Source organism: Brassica napus, chromosome C1 (assembly GCF_020379485.1).
Source record: "Brassica napus cultivar Da-Ae chromosome C1, Da-Ae, whole genome shotgun sequence".
Classification (NCBI taxonomy): Eukaryota; Viridiplantae; Streptophyta; class Magnoliopsida; order Brassicales; family Brassicaceae; genus Brassica; species Brassica napus.
The window spans coordinates 32,660,341-32,683,537 of NC_063444.1; the positions used below are offsets into that span (position 1 = coordinate 32,660,341).

At 34.9% G+C, this 23,197-nt stretch overlaps 1 pseudogene; it reads right to left on the bottom strand.

The window, feature by feature from the left end:
* Positions 1-1,547: 1,547 nt before the first annotated feature.
* On the bottom strand, positions 1,548-3,494 carry LOC106435015 (annotated as a pseudogene).
* Between the last annotated feature and the right edge of the window lie 19,703 nt (positions 3,495-23,197).

The window sequence follows — 23,197 nt, forward strand, 5'->3', positions numbered from 1 at the left end:
ACACTCTTCTCCGATGATCTCTTGTGCAAACTCCATCGTCGTCTAGTCTCCATGTGTTGCTTGCTAGTTGGAAGTCTCTTTTGGTTGATCTCCTGTCATCCATGCTAATCCAAGGTCTGTCAAAGTTCAGCAAAGGCCGTACCAAGAGTAGCCTTGTCTTGTGTCTTTCTACTATCTCTCGGATCAGACCACTAAACCTTCCAAACAACCCTTTATATTGTGCATGTAACAATATAAGTCCCCTAGTTGGTTCATAATTGTTCTTCAAATCTTTGAAGTTGAGGCTGATCAAGATTGCACCATAACCAAACGGTATCCAAATGTCTGAAATACAGTTTATATATCTAAAATATTAATTATAATAGGTTTTAAATTAGTAAATATTTTAAAAATACTATTTATAAACCAAATGGCAAATCTCCAAAATAGCACATTTCTAAGTTTATATCACAAAATAGCACTCAAAAACTAAAATGACCAAAATAGCACATTTCTAAGTTTATCCTTTGAAAATTTTAATTTTTTTATTTTTCAAAATTTGAAATCTTATCCCCAAAACCTCATTTCTCAACTCTAAACCCTAAACCCAACTTGTTCATGTTGTCATTATGGTCCAGGTCGCACATGAAGAGACCCGCCTTAGTCCATTTAACACTCTTCTCCGATGACCTCTTGTGCAAACTCCATCGTCGTCCAGTCTCCATGTGTTGCTTGCTAGTTGGAAGTCTCTTTTGGTAGATCTCCTGTCGTCCATGCTAATCCAAGGTCTGTCAAAGTTCAGCAAAGGCCGTACCAAGAGTAGCCTTGTCTTGTGTCTTTCTACTATCTCTCGGATCAGACCACTAAACCTTCCAAACAACCCTTTATATTGTGCATGTAACAATATAAGTCCCCTAGTTGGTTCATAATTGTTCTTCAAATCTTTGAAGTTGAGGCTGATCAAGATTGCACCATAACCAAACGGTACCCAAATGTCTGAAATACAGTTTATATATCTAAAATATTAATTATAATAGGTTTTAAATTAGTAAATATTTTAAAAATACTATTTATAAACCAAAGGGCAAATCTCCAAAATAGCACATTTCTAAGTTTATATCACAAAAATAGCACTCAAAAACTAAAATGACCAAAATAGCACCTTTCTAAGTTTATCCTTTGAAAATTTTAATTTTTTTATTTTTCAAAATTTGAAATCTTATCCCCAAAACCTCATTTCTCAACTCTAAACCCTAAACCCTAAACTCTAAACCCTAAACCCTAAACCATAAACCATAAACCATAAACCCTAAACTCTAAACCCTAAACTCTAAACCCTAAACCCTAAACCCTAAACCGTAAACCCTAAAATCTAAACCCTAAACCCTAAACTCTAAACCCTAAACCCTAAACCCTAAATCCTAAACCCCACCCTTTAACTCTAAACCCTAAGTTTGTGACTTTTGATAAAACATTAAGTGCTATTTTTGTGACTTTTGATCTTGAGTGCTAGTTTGAGAACAAAAACTTGATTTAGTGCTATTTTTGTCTTTTTCTCTGAACCAAACTACCATAAAATTTTGAATTACACAATTATTCTGGCTGGCTAATGGTCCCAAGTTCATACATCTCTTCTGGAATGAGTTTCACTGATAAAGCTTTAAAGTTCTGATTGAGATTTTCAATTTTTGTGGTTCCTGGGATTGGGAAAACATCATCTCCCTGGTGGTGAACCCACGCGAGAGCTAGTTGTCCAGGAGTGCACCCTTTCTTCTCTGACATTGCACAAACTTTCTCATACAAAATCTTGTTATGGTCCAAGTTTTTCTGTTGGAATCTTGGTAGAGTCTGCCAATAAGAAACATAATTGAGTAGAAATACAATCAAATAATACATTCAGGGCTTACTTAAAAGTTTGATAAATACTCTTTCTATTTACCTTTCTATAGTCATTATTGTCCAGCTTCTCAACAAGCTTGGGTCCATATGCTAAGAAACCTCGTCCCAGAGGACTGTAAGCAACAATCCCGATCCCAAGTTCTCTGAAGAAGGAAAGAGAAGACGATCGATGGATATTGCACACCACGAAAGGAGGAGAAAATATGCATCAACTGCCTTACCTGCAGGTCGGGATGATAGCTTCTTCCACGTCTCTCGACCACAAATACCATTCTAACTGCACTGAAGTTATCGGATGAACAGCATGTGCTCTTCTGATGGTTGAGGCGGAGGCTTCAGATAAACCAATGTACATTATTTTACCTTCTTCTACAAGCTTCTTCAGTTCTCCCATCTTAATATTTAACAAAGAAAAGAAGTTACTAACTTCAGCAAAAGGTGAAGGATTTCCAAACCAATTAGAGCTAAGAAGCAACCATAAATGGTAGATGAGAAGATTCTTGTCAGATTTGCATCTTCACCCAGATGGAGGTGAGCAAACGAACAGGGCCTCAGTCAAAGATCACTTCAGACAAGACACTGCTGTTCTTAATAACTAAGCAGATAGCATCGTCCTAAATTCTGAACACATCCAGAGCCAGCGATGTCAAACTCTCACTGAGAGTAAGAAAACTTACAGTGATTTTGATAGGGACACGAGTATCGACCCGATGCTGATAATAGAGATCAATGTAACTCACATCAAGCCGCTTCAAACTTGCTTCACAAGCAGCCCTAACATAGAAAGGATCTCCCTTTAATTTATCTCTAGCTTTCCCTCTGCATTACTGATTCCAAATTTGGTGGCGAGCTCTACTTTCTCCCTCAACCCATTCTTCAGAGCCTGACATAATTCAGATATCTCAACAATTGAAAATCATTTTTTAGAGAAGTAGCAAAATAAGGATGGGAAATTTCAAAAGCTAACCTTGCCGAGGAGCAACTCGTTGGTCTCAGGACCATAAATGTCGGAGGTATCTAAGAAAGTAACTCCGGAGTCGATTACGTGATGAAGAAGAGAGATGGCGTCAGTGTCTGGTTTGGCCCAACAATACCTCAAAACCTTGGCTTCCAGGCTTCATCCTCTTCACTCCGCTAGCTTCTGTCATGGATATATCTCTCCCTGACTCCCTCTTCGGTAGAGTTTTGAAAAGCGAGGAAATGTTGTTAGAGTTGGGTTGGTAAATGGTATAATGATGACGAAAGACAAAAAAAACACGTTTTTCGATTGTTAAAGAAAAAATGCAATTTGGTTTGTCGGATTCTCAGCTGGGCTGACATAAGCCACACACCACCTCAATGGAAATTTATCTCCAAAACTAGGGGTGACATTTGGGTTTGAATTCGGGTTTGGTATAGATTCATTTCGGTTTTGTTTATTTGATTCTAAGAAAACTTCAACCAAAGCCAACCGAATTGAATTTGGTTTAGTTCGGTCTGGTTTGGTCTATTATCAGTTTAGTTAAGTCAAATTAATTTTTAGTTCTGTTCTAATTCGTTTAAGAAAGTATAATTTATAAAAATTAAAGAAATAATCTAATCACTTAATCATTAAATTCTTACAATTTAAATGTAAAAAATCATGATAAAAGATGTAGAAAAAGTAATCTAATAGTTTTAAATTATTATCTTCAAACTTAATACAATTACTACAGATACTTTTTCGAATTTGATGATAGTGTAGAAAAGTTATGTTTTTGTTTTATTTTTTTGTAAATTGTGTTTTTTGTATTCATTTTGAAGTAAAATGTATTAAATTATGTTTAGTTATTATGATAGATGGTTAAATATGGTAAATCTTTATATTATTAGTATATTTAGTTACTCAAATTAAATATACTTCAGTTTTTGGTTTGCTTTGGTTTAAAATTAAAGCCATCTTGGTTTGCTACTTGCAATCTTGAAGACTCGCCATAAGGGCAGTCAAACCAATTACTCTAAATTCAACTTCATGATTCTTGAGTTCCTTCTCAATATCTACACCAACTTTCCATCCTTAAAGCATAAGCAATCGGGCAAATTGAGCAGGAGTGTGTCCTTTCTTCTCCGACATTGCACAAACGTTGCTGTTGTGGTCTTTTTCCTGTTGAAATCTTGGAAGAGTGCAACCAGAAACAGAATTGAGCAAATATAGAGTCAATTAACTCACATCTTAATATCTTATATATAAGGACAATCAGTAGTAGTTGCCTTTCTGAAGTCATTATTGTCTAGCTTCTCAACAAGTTTGGGACCTGATGAAAAGAAGCCTCTTCCTAAAGTTCTCTAAAGAAAGAAACAGAGAACATTAAGCTACGTGATTAATGTATAATGCACCAAGAAAATATGATGAAATCTATATACCTTAAAAAGGTGCAAGCTGCTTTCATAAAGATCAGGAAATGTGGCATATCAGAATAAACCTTAAATAAACTAGTCAGAAAGAAAAAAATCCTTCAGGGAATAAGCTCGAAAAAGAATCGTGACACAAGGGGAATATCATTTGTCTCTAATCTTAATTTCTTAGAACCCAATCTATTAGTTCTATCATATTACGAGCCATATATGAACTAAGTTCTGTATCCACCTGATGCTTACCTCTCTCTTTCCCTCTATTCAAAAGTAGCCAAACGTATGATTTTCAAGGCATGTCATCATCTTATCCTTTAGGATCAGATATTGTGTTTCGTTTCTACATTTTACATGATGCCATATCACCTGATGATGTTTTATAAAAATATCAAGGGACACCAATTTGAAATCAAACTGCACAGAAACATACCCAAGACGTTTTCAAGCCATCCCCGAAACATCTACAATATGTGTCAATAGACGTACTAGCGCTTCATAATCATAGCCGCTGTTCGAAAACGCGGCCGCCTAGGCGCTGTTCAGAGGTTGACCGTGGCGATTATGCCCAAATAGGTGTAGCCAGGCGTTGACCCGCGTGAAACCGCCTAATTTTTGCGTTGACCGCCTAATCCGGCGTTGAACGCCTAAGTTTTTTTTTTCCGTCTTTGTAAGTTAAAACACGGTTGATTATTTTGTACTCATTATTGACAGATTTTGTGTAATTATTCATTACTAAATAATTATAATTAGCTATCAAACCCAGAATAAACACATATATACTACATTTAGAATTTTTTTCCGTACCAAACCCACCATTTACGAATCAAAAAGAGATTGTTTAAAATAATATAAAAAAATTATATAATTATGTCTAAGAACTTGTATCATCATGTTTAAAATTAATGAAATATATTAAATTATATTTAAAACTAGGCCCCGCGTAATCCTCGAGTACACTCCTATTTTTTGGTAATTCGCTAGGCCCGGGGTTACCGCCCGACTAGCGCCTAGCGTAGTTCCGAACATGGATCATAGCCCACATGTTATGTTATGATATATAGTACTCCGTCTGTTTCACAAAAAGTGTCACTTTAACATATTTCACACTTATAAAAAAAAATGTTTGAAATACATTCAAGTTTTTATTAATTATACCCATTCAATCAATAATATTTTAAATAAATAAAATATTCATAAAATCAATGCATATATAATTAATATTAAGCTGAAAGTTGCATTAAAATTCTAAAATGATACTTTTTGTATAACAAAAAGGTTAAAATGACATTTTTCAGAAACAAAGAGAGTATTAGATAAACCACACTAATCAAATCCCCTATATATTAAAGGAGAAACATTGTAATAAATGCGTTCACACTAAACTGATCACATGTCACATGTAGAAGCATTGTAATAAATATGTTCACACTAAAATGGACACATGTCACGTGTAGAAGCATTGTAATAAATGCGTTCACACTAAAATGGACACATGTCACATGTAGAGAGTTTCTCAACCAAACTATACATAAATACAGTGAAACCTCTATAAATTAATAATGTTGGGACTACACCAAAACTATAATTTTTTTTATTAATTTATAGAGATATTAATTTATCGATATACTAATTGAACCAAAAACTCAATTTGGGACTATAAAATTATATTATTTTATAGAGATTTTTAGTGTATATTAATTTATAGAGTATTAACTTAAAGAGGTTATAATGTATGTTCACACTATGTAATTTACGTTTTTTTAATATAAAACTCACATGCATGGTTCTTCTTTACGTTATTTTTTGTGTTTACGAATAGAGTTGGAAAAATTATTCATAAATTTTGATTCGATTCGTTATCCGTTTTGATTCAAACCCGAAAAATCCAGATATCCATTACTCTACGAAGCAAATCAAATACTAAAATGCAATATTCGTAAAAAAAAAAAGCAAATCACAAATATCAATATTTATAGGAACGGGTATCCAATTTGATCCGTTATATGCATATATACACATATATTTAAAGAATTATATATAAATTATATATTATAGTTTATATAAATTTTACAATATTTTTGTTTTTACATAATTTCATTTTAAGAATTTTATTTTTCATGTATTATTTTGAAAAAATGTCATTTAATATTAATTAACAGTATCTTTATATATTTATCAACCATCTTTATATACTTTTACATACACATACATGTGCACATTGACGATAACTAAGTATTTACCACAACTGAAATATCTAATTTTTTTGGAAGTTAAAATATTCTTTTTCTTAATGCTTCTTTCACTATCGACCAAATTGTAGTAAAATAATTTGTCTTAATAATTTCCTTTTCTTTTTCACTACAAGAAAACATATTTTTTACTAGGGCAATATTCGTTGTAAATTCGTCGTAAACGGGGTGTTACAACGAATTAACGTCGAAAGACGTTTCGTTGTTAAATGTCCGTCGTAACGGAGGTTTCGTTTACGACGAAATATATTCGTCGTAAAGCGCAGTGAAATAATTCGTCGTAAACGACACGTAAGATTTCGTCGTAAAGTACAAGTAATTATTTCGATGTAAAGCACACGTAAATACTTTCGTTGTAAATCACTCGTAAACATTTCGATGTAAAACCCTCGTAAATCTTTCGATGTAAAACCCTCGTAAATCTTTCGATGTTAATCACTCGTAAACATTCGATGTAAACTTCATGTAATGTTTACGAGGAGTTTACACCGTTTCTTATTATATTATTATTAATTAGTATATAATAAATTTTAATTTATATTTAATATTCAGAATTTAAATAATTTAAATTTTAAAATGAAATATGAAATTGAAAAACATATTTTAAAAAGTCATTTAAAAAGTCATACAATAATATTTAAAAATTCATAATACAAACAGAAATATAAAAAAACTACATATTCTCGAAGTAGTTGGTGGGGTTGCTCGGCTGTTGACGGGTTGGATCGGACTCTTGGGGATCTCGTACTGGCATTCCAAGAGCGGCTCGTCTCTCACTCAACATTCTCTGCATAACCGGGTTTCCCACGGCCATCACGTCTAGCAAATCCTCAAGAGAGGCTAAACGAACCTGCTGGCTATCCATTCGAGCTTTCATCTGAGCAGTCTCTTCATCCCGTCTCGAAGTGTATGACGAAGTTGCCCTTGCAACTTCGTTAACAGAGCCTATACCGACTATCCATCCCTTCTTTTTAGGAGCCACATATAAAATCAAAACATATATTAATATAGTTAATTATGTTAAAATATTTAAAATAATGTAAAAAAAAATTTTAAGTTGTACTTCTTCGAAGATTCTGTCGACCTCTTCGGTGGACAATGTGACTGGTAATCCATCGGGAGACTCCTAGGTTAGTTGCGTCTCCCGTTCTTCAATCCGACCAGCCATTGTTTGGAAGAGTTTCTCAGATGCAGGATTCACAAAAACTCCGTCGGATGTGGCGTGAGTCATCTTGAATAGGTCAGACAGAGATGGTAAGACTCCCGTCTTCTCGAACTACAAAAAAAAAATTAAATTAAAAATTAAAAATTATAATAATTGAATATTTTAAAATATATATTTAAAACAAAACTTATAGCTTCTAGACGGACTCCTGCATGAGGTTTTTGTCCGGTTCTGTGAAGCATGGGCAAATGACCATCTTTATCCTTCGTCCTTCGAGAAGCCGAGCACGAATTGGTCTTTTTGATCGAAGAGGGGTGCTCCCAATAGACGATGAGGCCATCCCACACATCCGTCGTGAGCTCAGTGGGCTTTCACTCATACCCGTAGATCTCCCACTTGTCCTTCCAATCAGAGACTGTGTTGCAGAGGCGGATCTTTGCCTTTGCAACGAATTCCGCCTTCACCCTCTCGGTGATTCCCAAAGACCAAAGCCACTTTTGCTGAAACATAAAAATTTTGAAAAAATTACAATTAATAATAAATATTAAAAATATATATATATTTAAAAATGAAAATTTAATTAAATTTAAAAATCTTACCGCAAAACATTTAAACCACGTGTTCTTAACGTGATTTGGTGTCTTGCTCCAGTTCGGATATGCCCCGTCGTAGTAACCCTTAATCGTCGCCGAAACGCTCCGGCTAACACAGTTGTTAGCCCCAAACCTGAAAAAAAAACATTTAACCGTTAGAAAATAAAAATAATTTAAATTTTAATGTAATAAAAATTAATAACTTACCAATAAGTTCCTCGGGGTCTGTCGGGGTCTAGAACATTCAAACCCTCCTGTCCAGGCTGGGCAAGCAAATCCTCCACCGTATATCTCGCGAAGGGAGCATATGAAGGCACACGCAAATCCGGATGAACTGCACCTTCTGGGACAGGCTGAGGTGCAACCGCTGGAGGAGGAGGTGGAGGCATCTACGGTGGAAGAGGAGGACTCGAAAAAACTCTCTGAGAAGTCTAAGAGTCTGGAACTGCATCGGAAGACGATGGACCGGAAGAAGATGTACCGGAACCATCGCCAAACAACTGGGCATAAATGCTGCTGGTTTCCTTCTAGGAGCCATCTAAAAAAAATTTAAATAAATTTAATCAATTATGACGACATAATTAAAAAATTATTCCGTTACCTAACTAATCACCTAAACTATAGTATTCCGTCATCTAACTAATCACCTAAACTAATTATCTAACTAATCACCTAAACTAATTACCTAACTAATTAATAACCTAAACTAACTTAGAAAAAAAAGGAGGAAAGAGAGTGTACCTTAGAGGGAGAGGAGAGGAGTTTGGGAGGAATGAACGAGGAAGCCTCGTCTCGGCGTCTCAATATATAGAAAAGGATTCGTCGTAAACGCGACGTAATATTACGACGAAGTTACCAGGCCCGCGTTTTTTCATTTACGACGAAGTTACCAGGCCCGCGTTTTTTGATTTACAATGAAATTACGTCGAAACGTCGGTTTACGACGAATTTACCAGGCCCGCGTTTACGACGAAGTTACCAGGCCCACGTTTTTCCATTTACGATGAAATTACGTGGGATAGATAACCATTTACGACGATTTTACAACGCTTAACCCTAAACACTGAGAATGAAATCCCTAAACCCCAAAGTCACATATCATCTAACATCATATCTCTTCTCTACTACTTCTTGCTCTTTCTCCAACTTAAACTCTAAAACCCTAAAACTCCAAATAATTTTTTAAAAACTAAAGAAATACATATTATATAAAACAACATTTGTTACACATACATTAAGATGGTTAAAAAACAATATTTCTTTAAACATACATTACAATAGAGAAATACAACATTTGTTACATATATTACATCACTCTAAATCGTTTTCGTTCTCATCAATATTACATCACTCTAAATCGTTTTCGTTCTCATCACTATCATTACAATCATCATCGTCGCTTCTCTCGAACTCGTCTTCACGTGCTTCATCTGTGGCATCTTCGGGAATGTCTTCATATTGAAAGTTTTGCGGGTCGATCAAAAGGATTTCATCAGTTGGTTGTTCTGGTACCTCAACTTCATTGATAGCGTCAGCTTCTTGCAAGGGCGGTTCTTCTCCAGCGACAATGCGTCCACGAGGTGTAATTTTGATAGCAGCTAACCAGTTTATCCCGGAAGTTCGAAGCCGAGGATAAGGAAGGAAGCTAAATTGCTCGGTTTGTGAAGCTAAAATGAAAGGCTCAAATTTGTTGTATCTTCTCCCAAAATTGACATCCACAACACCAAATTTGTTATACCGAATCTCTCGGTTCACAACAGGATCGAACCATTCACATTTGAAGAGGACGCATTTTAGCTTCAATAACCCCGGAAACTCCACTTCAATAATCTCCTGCAAGATCCCGTAAAAGTCCGTTTCACCTTTCACACATATTCCGTAGTTACTCGTTGCCCGATGTCTCCCATACTCGTATGTGTGAAAGGTAAATCCTCATGTGAAATACATAGGTGATGTGGTGACCTTTGCAACTGGACCTTGAATCAATTCGTGAAACCATACGGGATAATAAGGATCGTCATAATCAACCTACAAAAAGCAAATATTCTTAATTAATATTGAAGTATCAAAACACTTACTTGATTAATCAATGTATGAGATATATTACGTACCTGTGATTTTAACCACTTGACAAAGTGCTTATCTTTACGTGTGTCCACATCAGTTGCAGATATTCCTGGTATTGCTTCTTCAACTTGAGATACAAACATGCTGGAAATTAAACAAATAATCAAGTCATACATAATTAACTTCAATTCATATAATTAACATTCACAAAAATATTTACCTTTCAAAGTAGCGGGTCACTGCATCCTCGCAGTTGAGCAGAATATAAGTGTGGGCACTATGTTTATCCTCTTCACATGACCACCATACTTCTTTCGTTTTACCACCAAACCGTGCAATTTCGCAGAAAATGTCTGGAACACCATCAATTGGATATGATGTCGGTACTCCACCATCATCATATCTTCTAGGAACTCTTTTTCTCGTACGAACAGTTGGAGCAAAGTAGTATGATGTGAAGTTAAATGTTTCAGCTGTCAAACTCCCCGTAACTATTGAACCTTCCACCTCTGCAAGATTTCTTGCTTTCCCCTTCAAATGTTTCATCTGTCGCTCATACGGATACATCCATCCGTTGTGAACAGGTCCACGAAGCAATGCTTCATACGGTAGGTGGACAACTAGAAGCTCCATGACGTCAAAAAATGAAGGAGGAAATATCTTCTCCAGGTTGCACAATATGATCGGAATGTTATGATGAAGTTGTTCGATAACTTTTTCCTTGAATGTACGTGTGCTAAGATCTCTGAAAAATGTGCCGATGGCTGTATATTGCAAAAGTAATCAAATTAATAACATTTCATAACATATGTATATATATTATAAAATTATAATTACCTGCAAGTGCTTCATGGACATTTGCTGGAAGGAGCTCGGCAAAAGCAAATGGAAGTAGTCGTTGCATAAACACATGACAATCATGACTCTTCATTCTGGAGAACTTTTGACCTCGTTCAACACATCTTGACAGATTTGAAACATAACCATCGGGAAACTTAACTTCTAATGCAACCCAGTCAAACAAGGTTGTTTTGGCTTCTGATGACAACCGGAAGATGGGAACAGGAACATTTCCATTGCTCTTGATATGTAACTCACTTCTTGAGGAAATATCAGGTAAGTCCATCCTTGACTTTTTGTTATCTTTTTTCTTCCCAGGGACGTTAAGTAATGTATTCATGATGTTCTCAAAAAGGTTCTTCTCAATATGCATGACATCCAGATTGTGGCGTAAGAGAAGATCCTTCCAATAGGGTAGCTCCCAAAATATACTCTTCTTATGCCAATTGTGAGAGACACCGTACCCATCAGGCATATTTCCAGGAACATGCCAATTTCCTCCAACTTTAACTGTTTCCTGAGCTCCGTATTCGATTTGCTGGCCGGTGAGATATGGAGGAGGACCGTCTCTGGCAATTTTTTTGTGCCGAAACAATGTCTTATTTCTTCTGTACGGATGGGCAAGTGGAAGAAATCGACGATGACAATCAAACCAACAACTCTTCCTACCATTCTTCAGTTGAAAAGCATCTGTCGATCCAAGACAATATGGACAAGATAATCTTCCATGTGTTGTCCAGCCAGACAACATCCCATACGCAGGGAAATCACTTATCGTCCACAGCAGAACTGCTCGCATCGTAAAATTGTTTTTTCAAAGAACAATCGTACGTCCTCACTCCTTCTGACCACAATTGCTTTAGCTCTTCTATCAACGGTTCAAGAAAAACATCAAGAGACTGTTTTGGATGCTTCGGCCCATGGATTAATATGGTCAAAAATAGAAATTCTTGTTCCATGCACATATCCGGCGGTAAATTGTACGGCGTAAGAATGACTGGCCACAAAGAATATTGTCTACCAGACATTCCAAATGGACTAAATCCATCGGTGCAAAACCCAAGATAGACATTCCGAATATTTGTAGCAAAATCTTCGTGTACCTTGTTGAAATGTTTTCACACTCTTGCGTCTGATGGATGTGCAACCTCACCATCTCTCTGGACATGTTCCGCATGCCACCTCATCGGCGCAGCAGTCCTCTCAGATTGATATAATCTTTTCAATCTGTCTGTAATTGGTAGGTACCACATCCTTTGGTACGGTACCTTATTCCTCCCACGGCCTTGCGGTTTGAATCGTGGTTTTTTGCAGAATCGACACTCTTCTAACTTGTCATCTTCTTTCCAGTAGATCATGCAGTTGTCGATGCAAACATCAATCATCTCCGAAGGCAACCCAAGACTATAAACCAATTTCTGAATCTCATAATAAGATTCAGCAGACACGTTGTCTTCTGGCAAATACTCTTTAAACAAATCCGTCCATGCATCCATGCAATTCTCAGGTAAATTATGATCCGTTTTAATATTTATCATCCTAGCTGCTAGAGACAATTTAGAGAGAACTTCTCTACAACCAGTGTAGATTGGTTGATTTGCAGCATCTAGCATTTCATAAAACCTTTTTGCATCCAAATTAGGTTCTTCTACATTTCCAGTTCCATCAGCTATTGTTGTAGTTGTTTCTAAAAATGCATCACTAATCATATCTTGAACCCTATCATGATCTACCATCTGCTCCTGATCTTGATGATAATTATATTCATTATGCAAATGATTCGGTTCTTCACTATGATGACCATCCTCAAAATTATTATTACTACTACTAGCTTCATTTCCCCCATAACCCTCTCCATGTTGATACCAAATGTAGGATTGTGGTGTAAATCCTCTGTTACTAAATGCTTCCATACAGTTTCACTACGTGCAAATTTTGAATTCTTGCATTTCCGACAGGGGCAGAACATCTTACCGCTTTCCTGCATGATCGGTGTGCAGCCCGCCTGGTGTATGAATGTCTCTAGCCCGCTCAGAAATGTGTTCGTCACCCTCCCGTAGGAATCTTTTTGCAAATACATCCAACTCCGTATCTCGTAAATACTACCGCCACCGGCCATTTTTTTCTTAGATTTTTTTTTGAAATCTTTTTTTTTTGGATTTTTTTTCGGATTTTTTTTTCCGTTTGTGTGTTGTGAGGAAGAAAGTTGTGGGAAATGACATATATATAGAGAAATTTTCGAGTTGGGTAGTTGAAATATAACAACGATTTTACAATGAATGTTTTACATGGATTTTACATGGATTTAACATAATATTTACAACGACTTTACGACTAAATTAGGTAAGTTAAAGCACATTGAATACACGTTTTCACCTAAATATAACGGTAACATGTTTCGTTGTAATGTCGATGTAATGATTATGACGTATTTCTCATTCCACGTACTTTCGTCGTAAACTTACATGGATTTTACGACGAAAATTATTCGTCGTAAATTTACATGGCGTTTACGACGAAAGTTGGATTCCTCATAACTGAGTTGTAAACACCATGTAAATTTACGACGAAATATTTTCGTCGTAAATCTTCGTTGTTATGGACACGTTTTCTTGTAGTGTTTTAACTATTATCCGTTTAGAAACTATAATATGAAACCATTGGTTCGACATCACGACTATCTAAGATTCATAACATGAAAACAAACAAATAATAATAATTTTTGATTATCACAGGAAAAAAAAAACTAAAAACATCAAACATTTTAACCGAACAAACCAAATAAATATTGATTTAAAATGATAGTTATATTTTTGGAGATTAAAAACCGAACCGATATCCAGATTAAACAGATTAATGTCTCCTTATTAAAAAAGAACGAAACTAATAATCACATTCCGCGCAAAGCGAAGATTATTACCTAATTGTTGGTTATATCGATTGGTTTGAAAAGATTTAGTGAACCGTAGGTTTTTTTATGAATAAAGCTTTAAAATTTTGTCAAAATAATAGTCACTAGAGATTGATCCGCGCATCCGCACGGATATTGGTTCTTACATTCTTATACATTGGTATTTGTTTTCCATAATTAGTACTATATATTTTCGATGTATCGTAATATAACTAAATGTATTCAAAGGACTTGGACCGAATAGGATAATAAGGTTATTTTTGGTACAAATATCTGAACCCGTTTCAGATACATTTGTTACTTAGATATTCTTAGGTTCCTATACATCAGAAACGAACTCATCCAGACCGAGAAAGATCCAATTCAAAACCTACACATAAATTTATAATATTCAAAGGGGCCTAATTTCAAAACAAAAATAAAACGATACCCGAGAGGAACAATCCGTACCTAAATGGATAGCCAATGTTCATGCCTAACTGATTTTATAAACTAATAAAAATGATTATTTCTATGTGTTTGGCTAAATTAAGTGAAATAGAAAGAGTTTTTTATTTAGTAGAATAATTATATGGAGTGAAAAATTAAGTGACAATAAATGTAATACATTTTTATTATTTTATTCACAAGCAGGGTAAGATGATTCTTAAAACATTAACATTATGTAATAATATGCTCCTTACAAAAAGTGAGAAATTTTATAAAATATTTGTTAAATAATTTTCTTTTTGGATTTTTCTAAATAATAAGTAAAAGGTATTTTAATTATTGATCAAATTAAAATTATAAAACTATTTTAGTTTTTATCAATTTAAATATGATACATCTTACAATACTAAAAGGGGAATATGAAGCCCTCTCAGCCTATCCACCTCACCAAATTAAATCAACCAATTAGAAGGCTCCAATATGCCACGTCTCTCACTCCAACCATAGATCGTTCAACGACGCCTCTTGCACTCCCATCGGAAAATTCATTTCTCTGCAATTTGCTTCTAAGATGTATTAATGTCGACCCCCACTTTTCATTTAATTATGTTTTTACGAGAGATCGTTTCAATTACATTTGTTTCTCCTCCGATATAAACTCATTCGAGTCTGTAGATCTTTCCAGCTTCTACCACTGGACAAAATCCTTGCCTCCGGTTCTCCATCGTTACACTGACGTGACGGAGAAGCTCACATCTTGGATCCGGTGACGTCGTCTGCCACTAAGGGTACATATCCTTAATCTGAGAGACTTCTGTGTGCTTGCATATTTGATCCAAGACACGACTCCCTCCGTCGTATCCACCGCTATAGTTTTCTTCGTTTAATGTTGAGATTTTGGCCATAACACCCAATGGTTACGTGCTCGACAGTTTGAGAATGTTGTCAAGCCAAAGGTATTGCTTATCATTTTAGTAGTGCTTTATATGAAATATGTTTTATGTCTGGTTGTGAATTTTGAATTGTTCAAAACAGATCCACTATATGTGACTACTGGACCTGGGATATGGAAAGTCACAGGTGCAAGGAAGTATCTCAATGAACAGAACCAAACGTTAATGTGAGAAATAGCCCCATATTTAGCACAATGGTTCTGGTTTGAATATATACATATGCAATGTTCTTCTCTTTAACTATTTTTCTGATTATTTTTATTTTCAGAGAAACCACTTTCTCTTCTCCTATTAATTGTGATGAGTATAGTTACGTCATTACCAAGTTTAATGTCTACGTAAACGCATAAGTTCACGGCAAGTCTTCACATAGTTAAATTTATGCATACCAAATTAGTTGAACAAAAAATTGGGCATGCACAAGATTACATGGCTTAATTCGACTTACATATTTCATTTACTGTGGAGATTTTGATCCTTTGAGAGTTCAGTAACTAGAACCAGTTTTTTCATTCTCCATTTTCCATTTCATATGCTCAAATGATTATCATGATCTGGCTTTTGGTCTCGAAAATTCTGTTACTCTGTATTTCCACTCAACCTTTCATCTACTACCGATATTACATACAGTTCAGTTCATTCTTGATTTTTTTTTTAATTCTTGCAGATTGGTGAATATGTGTGATAAAGATGGTTTTGATTCGTCGATGCCTCATATGAGATAATTTTTAATTCAGAGGTACTTTGGAGGTTGAAGGTCCCCAAGAATTATTGTGTTGATTCCAGTGGCAAGTCTTGGATCCCATGTTACAAAAGAAACTTGATCCGGGATGTTGAGCCTCTGATTAAATAGGAGCCTCTAAAGATACATATACATGATGTTGGTACAAAAAAGAGTACCGAAAGCAGAATAAAACTTTCCATGCTTTTGCCATGGAAGCTGACAAAGCCTTTCATGAGGAGTATAAGGTCAAGAAGAAGAGGCAGCTATTGCCGTATGCAGCATGGGTAAGGGAGGAGATATTGTCGTCCATGAAAAGAAGTGGAGGCTAAAGCAATGGCTAGGGAAATATGAAGAATAGCTTGAGAGGAGAATCTGATTCAAGGGTTTAATATAGCAGACTGGCTTATGGGGAGTGATAGAGAGAGGGGACTTTGTTGTGATGAAGATGGCTGGTGAAGAAACCGAATTTAATCTTGATCCCGAAGCTGATCAAGACCAGAGCGAATTTCCTTATTGTGAGTTGTTCCTTGAATGCCATTATAACAGGTGGCAAAGATGTTGATATAGATGCCAAAAACGAGAGGTAAGTACTATTACTAAGCTGAAAAATTAATTTTGTTCTCATAACTACTCGCGAGATGTTATAAAAGTTGTAACCTCTTTTGCCATTTTATGTGAATGATAGATGTTTGTTGAAAAAGTAATGGAGTTAGTGGAGCTTAAACCTCTTAAAAACTCTATACTTGGCATTCCCTCGAGTTAATGGTCGTTTGCCAGAACAGAGGAAAAGGCTTACTATTTCAGTTGAATTAGTAGCCCTTTCTTTAATCTTCATGGACGAGCCTACATCTGGTATGCAAGGGCTGCTGCCATTGTTATTCTTAGGGCATCACATTTTCAAATCCGTTGATGAGGTTTTCCCATGGAATACTCTACTTTTGAGTCCCGAAACTAGAATACATTTGACAAATCATCTTTGTATTAATGCAAGTATGCAACTTCTGTTGATGAAACAAGGAGGGTAAGTTATATATGCTGGAAGTCTGGGGCATCACTCAAAAAAACTCATCAAATATTTAGAGGTAGCCTCATGGCCCTCATCCGTCTTCATATATTGGGATTCTCCATTTCCTGGCTTTATTAATTTGTAATACATATTCCATATTTCTTGCAGGCTACTGAAGGGGTTCCGGACGGACACTATCCTGCCACGTGGAAGCTTGATGTCACCATTTTTTCAAGGAAGTCAAAAATGAGCTTTGCTTTGCTCAAATATTCGACAACTTAAGGTGTAGAGAGCATGATCAGTGAAGAACAGAAACGGCTTCATGGGAAACGAAGTCGGCCAAAGGGAGGATTTGATTACTATGCCGTTCATCCTCGGTATCAGTTCGTTTTGAACTTATAGCTCTCTAACTAATAGTTCACTTCGACTCTCACTCCTCACTCCTCTCTCCTCAGATCCTTTGTTGCCAACTCCTTTGCTGGCCGCTTTTGGACCATCACGTTTGCTTCCAACATCTACCAAAAATATTTCTTGATTTTAATCATAATCGTTGACTAATTCAAGTTAGTGAGAAGTATACTATTATTCGTTTGAAATAAAAAATATTAAACTAAATATAATATATAGTTTCAACTACCCTCAATATTAATAATATAATAGAGAAATTTCAGATTATGAATGTTGGGGTCAAAATCGGTCACGACGGAATCAATGTCTGAAAGTCCGTAAAGATCAGCATGAACGTTTTTACGAAAAATAAATCTTAGAAAAAGATCTATTTTTATGAAGAATCTTGCGGAGAAAACACATTCACGAAAAATCGGAGAAAGACGCGAACAAGGTTGCCGCGTAGCAACCAGCGCAAAAGCTGGTCGCTACGTAGCGACCGAGCTCTCACCAAAGCTCGGTCGCTACGTAGCGTGCTCGGTCGCTACGTAGCGTGCTCGGTCGCTACGTAGCGTGCTCGGTCGCTACGTAGCGTGCTCGGTCGCTACGTAGCGTGCTCGGTCGCTACGTAGCGTGCTCGGTCGCTACGTAGCGTGCTCGGTCGCTACGTAGCGTGCTCGGTCGCTACGTAGCGTGCTCGGTCGCTACGAAGAGTGCTCGGTCCCTACGTAGCGTGCTCGGTCGCTACGTAGCGTGTTCGATCGCTACGTTGCATGCTCAGTTGCAACGTAGCATGTTCGGTCGCTACGTAGCGTGCTCGGTCGCTACGTAGCGACCGAGCACGTACACGGCTTGGTCGGTACGTAACGACCGAGCACACACACGACTCGGCCGCTATGTAGCGACCGTGCTTTCTTAATGCGATCTCCCGAAGACCGTAGCCAACCCATTTCATGTTTCTCGTCATTTGAAGTCATCAATCGAACTTTACGATAAAAACCGCGGAAAGTTCGTTTTTATCAAAAGAAGCCGTAATAAACGTTTCAAGTCAAACAACGGCCCAAAGAGACCTAGGACGTGACTCGAAACCCACTTACAATGTCTTAACCAAAAGCCCATAAACCGTAGGACGGTTTATGCTTGGTTCGCAAGAAAAGATAAATGTCAAGTTTCCGCGGATAAATATGAAGTATTCGAAGATAATTAGAAAGATCGGGAAAACGGAATATCTCCATTTTTAGGCTATGACGGCTTAAGGGCAGAAGGGGAAAAGCGTAAACCGACCTAGGAGCGAGTATATAAGTAGTCCTAGGCGAGAGGCATGAGAGAGACTTTTTAGACGGAGAACTCTCGGCACTTAGAAACTCTGAGGCATTATTCTCGACATGCTCTGTTTCCATGACTGGCACCCGATTACTAGACGAATGCGCACAAGCAGTTCGATCTCTTGGTTCACTCTTGAACTACGTTCGGCTTGATCCTCGAAAGGGGTACGTAGGCAGCCTTTCATATGGTTCAGTCCGAAATCAATCAAAAGCTTTTTCTGTATTTTTTTCGTCTTTTGTTATCGAGCTGCGACTCAACTAGGTTTGAGCTTTTAGGCCACTAGAACTAGGTTACTCGCTGACAGCCTTTGCGGCCAAAGCTTTTATGATCTCTTGTAAAGATCGCAACGCTCTTACGCGGACTCGAAATAAGATCTACCGTTTTCTCTAAATTCGTTTGTTATCTTTTCACGATTTCCGCATATATTTGGTCACTTGCCGTTGGCTCTCGCAGAGATCCGGGACCTCTGGGAAATTAGGGTTTTCCTAGTTTCCTAATTTAAACGTAAATCGACAGTGCGAATTTCGGTTCCCACAATGAATCTGTTTAACTATATGTCAGTATTAAAAAGTAAAATAAAGTATCTTTAATACATAAATCTTTGTAAGATCATTTACACATGCGGAAGCTCAAAACCATTGTATCATATTCTCTTTGCAAATATGAAAGTTAAAGCAAATCCGACTTCTAATTGTTACATCTACCTAATGGTCATTTCTGTGAAAAATAATATACAAGAAAAAGCAAGATATATTATTGTTTTTAAAAACTATGATATATTATAATTTATTTAGTTAAATGGTTTAATTTGACATCATAATATGCATTTTAATTAAATTTTCTTCATATATATAAAGAAAAAAATATTTTTTAATATATATATATATATATATATATGTGTGTGTGTATATATCATAATCCAACCCAACAAATACTTATGATGATATACTATTTCACGTTGGAAAACTATTTTCACTTTGGTTCAATTTTTTTCATAAGTAAAGGTAAATTAATATTTGTGTTGATATATTGACTAAGAAAGTTATCGCATATGAAACCTACTGAAGTTTTGTTTATTTTTTTCTTCACTTTTTAAAATATTTTGTAATATTTTATAACGCTGGATGACAATTTAGAGAGATAATTTTTAAAAAAGGTTTTGACAAATTATACTTGGAGAGTAAATACAATAATATAATAAAATAGTTTACCGATCAAAACTATATATAGCATAAAAATATAAGCAGACAATTCGCGCGTAGCGCGTAATAAGCTCTAGTGTTTCTAAAATCTTAAAACTGAATATATATACATGTTACATAGATATATTTTAATATGAATATATATAAAATAAAACTCTCTACTCATACAGATTTCTGAACATTTGTATTTTGCTATAACAAAAACAATTAAGTCATTACTTACAAAATTTTCAATGTGAGATTTTTAACAGTTTTAGTAATTTATTTTTGTTTTTAAAATTCACAATATAACATATATAAAAATTATAAACTAATAAAAAACTGTTAAAAATCCACACATAAATTTATAATATTAAAGCATGCCTAATTCCAAAACAAAAAAAAATAACGATACCCGAAAAGAACAACCGTACCTAAATGGTTAGCCAATGTTCATGCCTAACTGATTTTATAAACTAATAAAAATGACAATTTCTGTGTGTTTGGCTAAATTAAGTGCAATAGAAAGAGTTTTATATATAGTAAAATAATTATATGGAGTTAAAAATTAATTGACAATAAATGTAATACATTTTTATTGTTTTGATTTCAGTTATTATATTATTCACAAAACATGTTTTTGAATTATGTTTTTGGCTACGTAATTTTCCACCGATTGAAACTAAAACTAAAATTTTTCTTTAGTAAAACAAACTAAACCGAACGTTTAACCATATGCAAAACCCAATTATTTTACATTTCTGATTTTATAATAGGCACATAGTTAATGTTGATTAACTAATAAATATCTGCACTATTATTATTAAGGTAATATAATTTATGATGTGATGTATTGTTAAAGGTATAATTAATGAAATTGTTAAACTGGGTAAAATGTAGAAAGACAATTAATATAATTATATTAATGAAATTAGTAAAACTACACTATACTTCTTTTATACTTCTTTTATATTGTTATCTATGTTTCCAAACAATTCTTATTTATACTTTTATACATATTTTCAAATAGTACCAAAATGTACTTCAGTTTTACTAATATAGATTGAATTTTATTTATTAAAATATAATATAAAATTTAAATCTGGACAAAATTGTTTTATCACATATAAAAATCAGGACAACTTTGGTTTATCACATAAAAAAAGAGTTAGATTTCAATAAAATAAAATTAAAATGTACTCTTCAAATTTAGAAAAACAAGTAAAGTATTTTTAAGTAATTTCTCATATTAAGATTATCAACAAAATTTAGTTAGGGGCTGTATTGGACCGAGTATTTTAGAAGACTTGGGATGATTTTATATTTAAATGGGTTTGGAGGAAGTGTGGGTGATTTTAATGAAATTCAACAGAAAGAAACGTAAATACTGATGGTTCTAGTAGAATGTATTTCTAAATATCGGAGTGATTTAGGTGATTTGACATATGTATATACAACAAGATAATTGATTCCCTTTAAGTTCATCATTTTTGTAACTCCGATATTTTGCTTTCGACATCGTAACTTTTGAAGAAAAAGGCTCTCCAAGTTTTTTTTTTCTCTACTCTTCATCTTCTTACAAAACTATTATACATTCAATTGCAATATTTCGTTGATGTAACCAAAGTCAGCAAGTATCTTACTATCTATTCTGTCAAATGTCCAAAAACTTGTCATTTGCAACGCCACCAAAACATTGAAGTCTTGTGTTCAGAGTAAGCTCTATAAAATTCCCATCCCAAAGTGGACTGTACTTGTTCTAAAGCTGTGATTGTGATCATGAGAGGCATGAATAATGTGTTTATGCTAGAGATTGCTTGACTTGTATCTAGCTTGAAGATCATTTTCTTGTAAGATAACCACTGTCTTAATAAAAGATAACAGAACAAATTTACATGTTAAAGCCCATCCCACATAAAATGAATCAAGTCTTAAGATCCAATAACCACTAACAGCAAGCTAATCTATTAAACTAATCCTAAATCCAATAGTGATGATGAAAAATCGTCTAACACAGCACACATCTTTCCCTCGATGGTTGCAGTAAAAGAAACAGCTGTTGCAACATCTCTGTTAATGTTCTCATGACGTCCAAAAATATCTCCAATAATTTATTCCTTAAGTTTTTATAGGATGAGACACGGATATGTTTCTCTTAGTCATTTATGCCCAGATTTTCAGCATATCCGTAACAATTTTGAATTGTGATATTATTTTCATGATAACCAAATTCATAGGTTGATCATATCCCTCAGAGTTGACCCTGAGACTTTTACATCTCTTACTTGATTGTAAAGCTCATTGACATAAGGATGACGATTATAAATCTTTGAAGCACTGTAATTTTTATTTCTGTTTTTTCTCACACCATCATTGATGGAAACTCAATTACAATATTCTCCATGTCAATTAATCATTGGAACCTCAAGAAATCAATGAAACTTTAGTTAATTTGAAGTGGTAATTCTATTGAAAAAGCCAATGAAAATGTTTATGTATGTTTGTTTCTCAAAAAAATTTATTAGGTTTTTGCAAATACCACCTATAGACGTGGTATTCTATGGAGACAATTTTTAACTAAAAAGTGATACAAAGGATCTTAAAATCCATTTTCAAGTTTCTCTTTTTAAATATTGTTCAACTTTGAATAACATTAGATTTGATTTAAGTTTTACAACTTGTTAATTGAATCATGAGATTACAAGTGATTTTAAATAATTTCACATAAACTCCACATTCAATAACACTTGATTTGAAAAAAAAATATAAAATCATCAGTTCAATAACATGGGATTTTGAGAAAATCCCAAAACTCTCTAAAATACTTAGTTCAATACACCTTCTTTAGAGTATTTTATGAAATTTTCGCAAAAAAAAAAAAAAAAAAAAAACAGAAGAACAAGGAAAAGAAAAAGATTATAATTTCCTATTTACATAATATATATACCCATTAGTTATATCAATAGAAACAACATAGTCTCTTAGAAATTTGCTAGATTTTGCCACCCACCCTAGTTTACAAACCATCTCTACTCTAATGATGACCACATTAAACTCCGATGTGGAGGAACAAGCGTCGTTTTCGTTGCTTCCAGATGACATCATCTTGAGCTGCTTA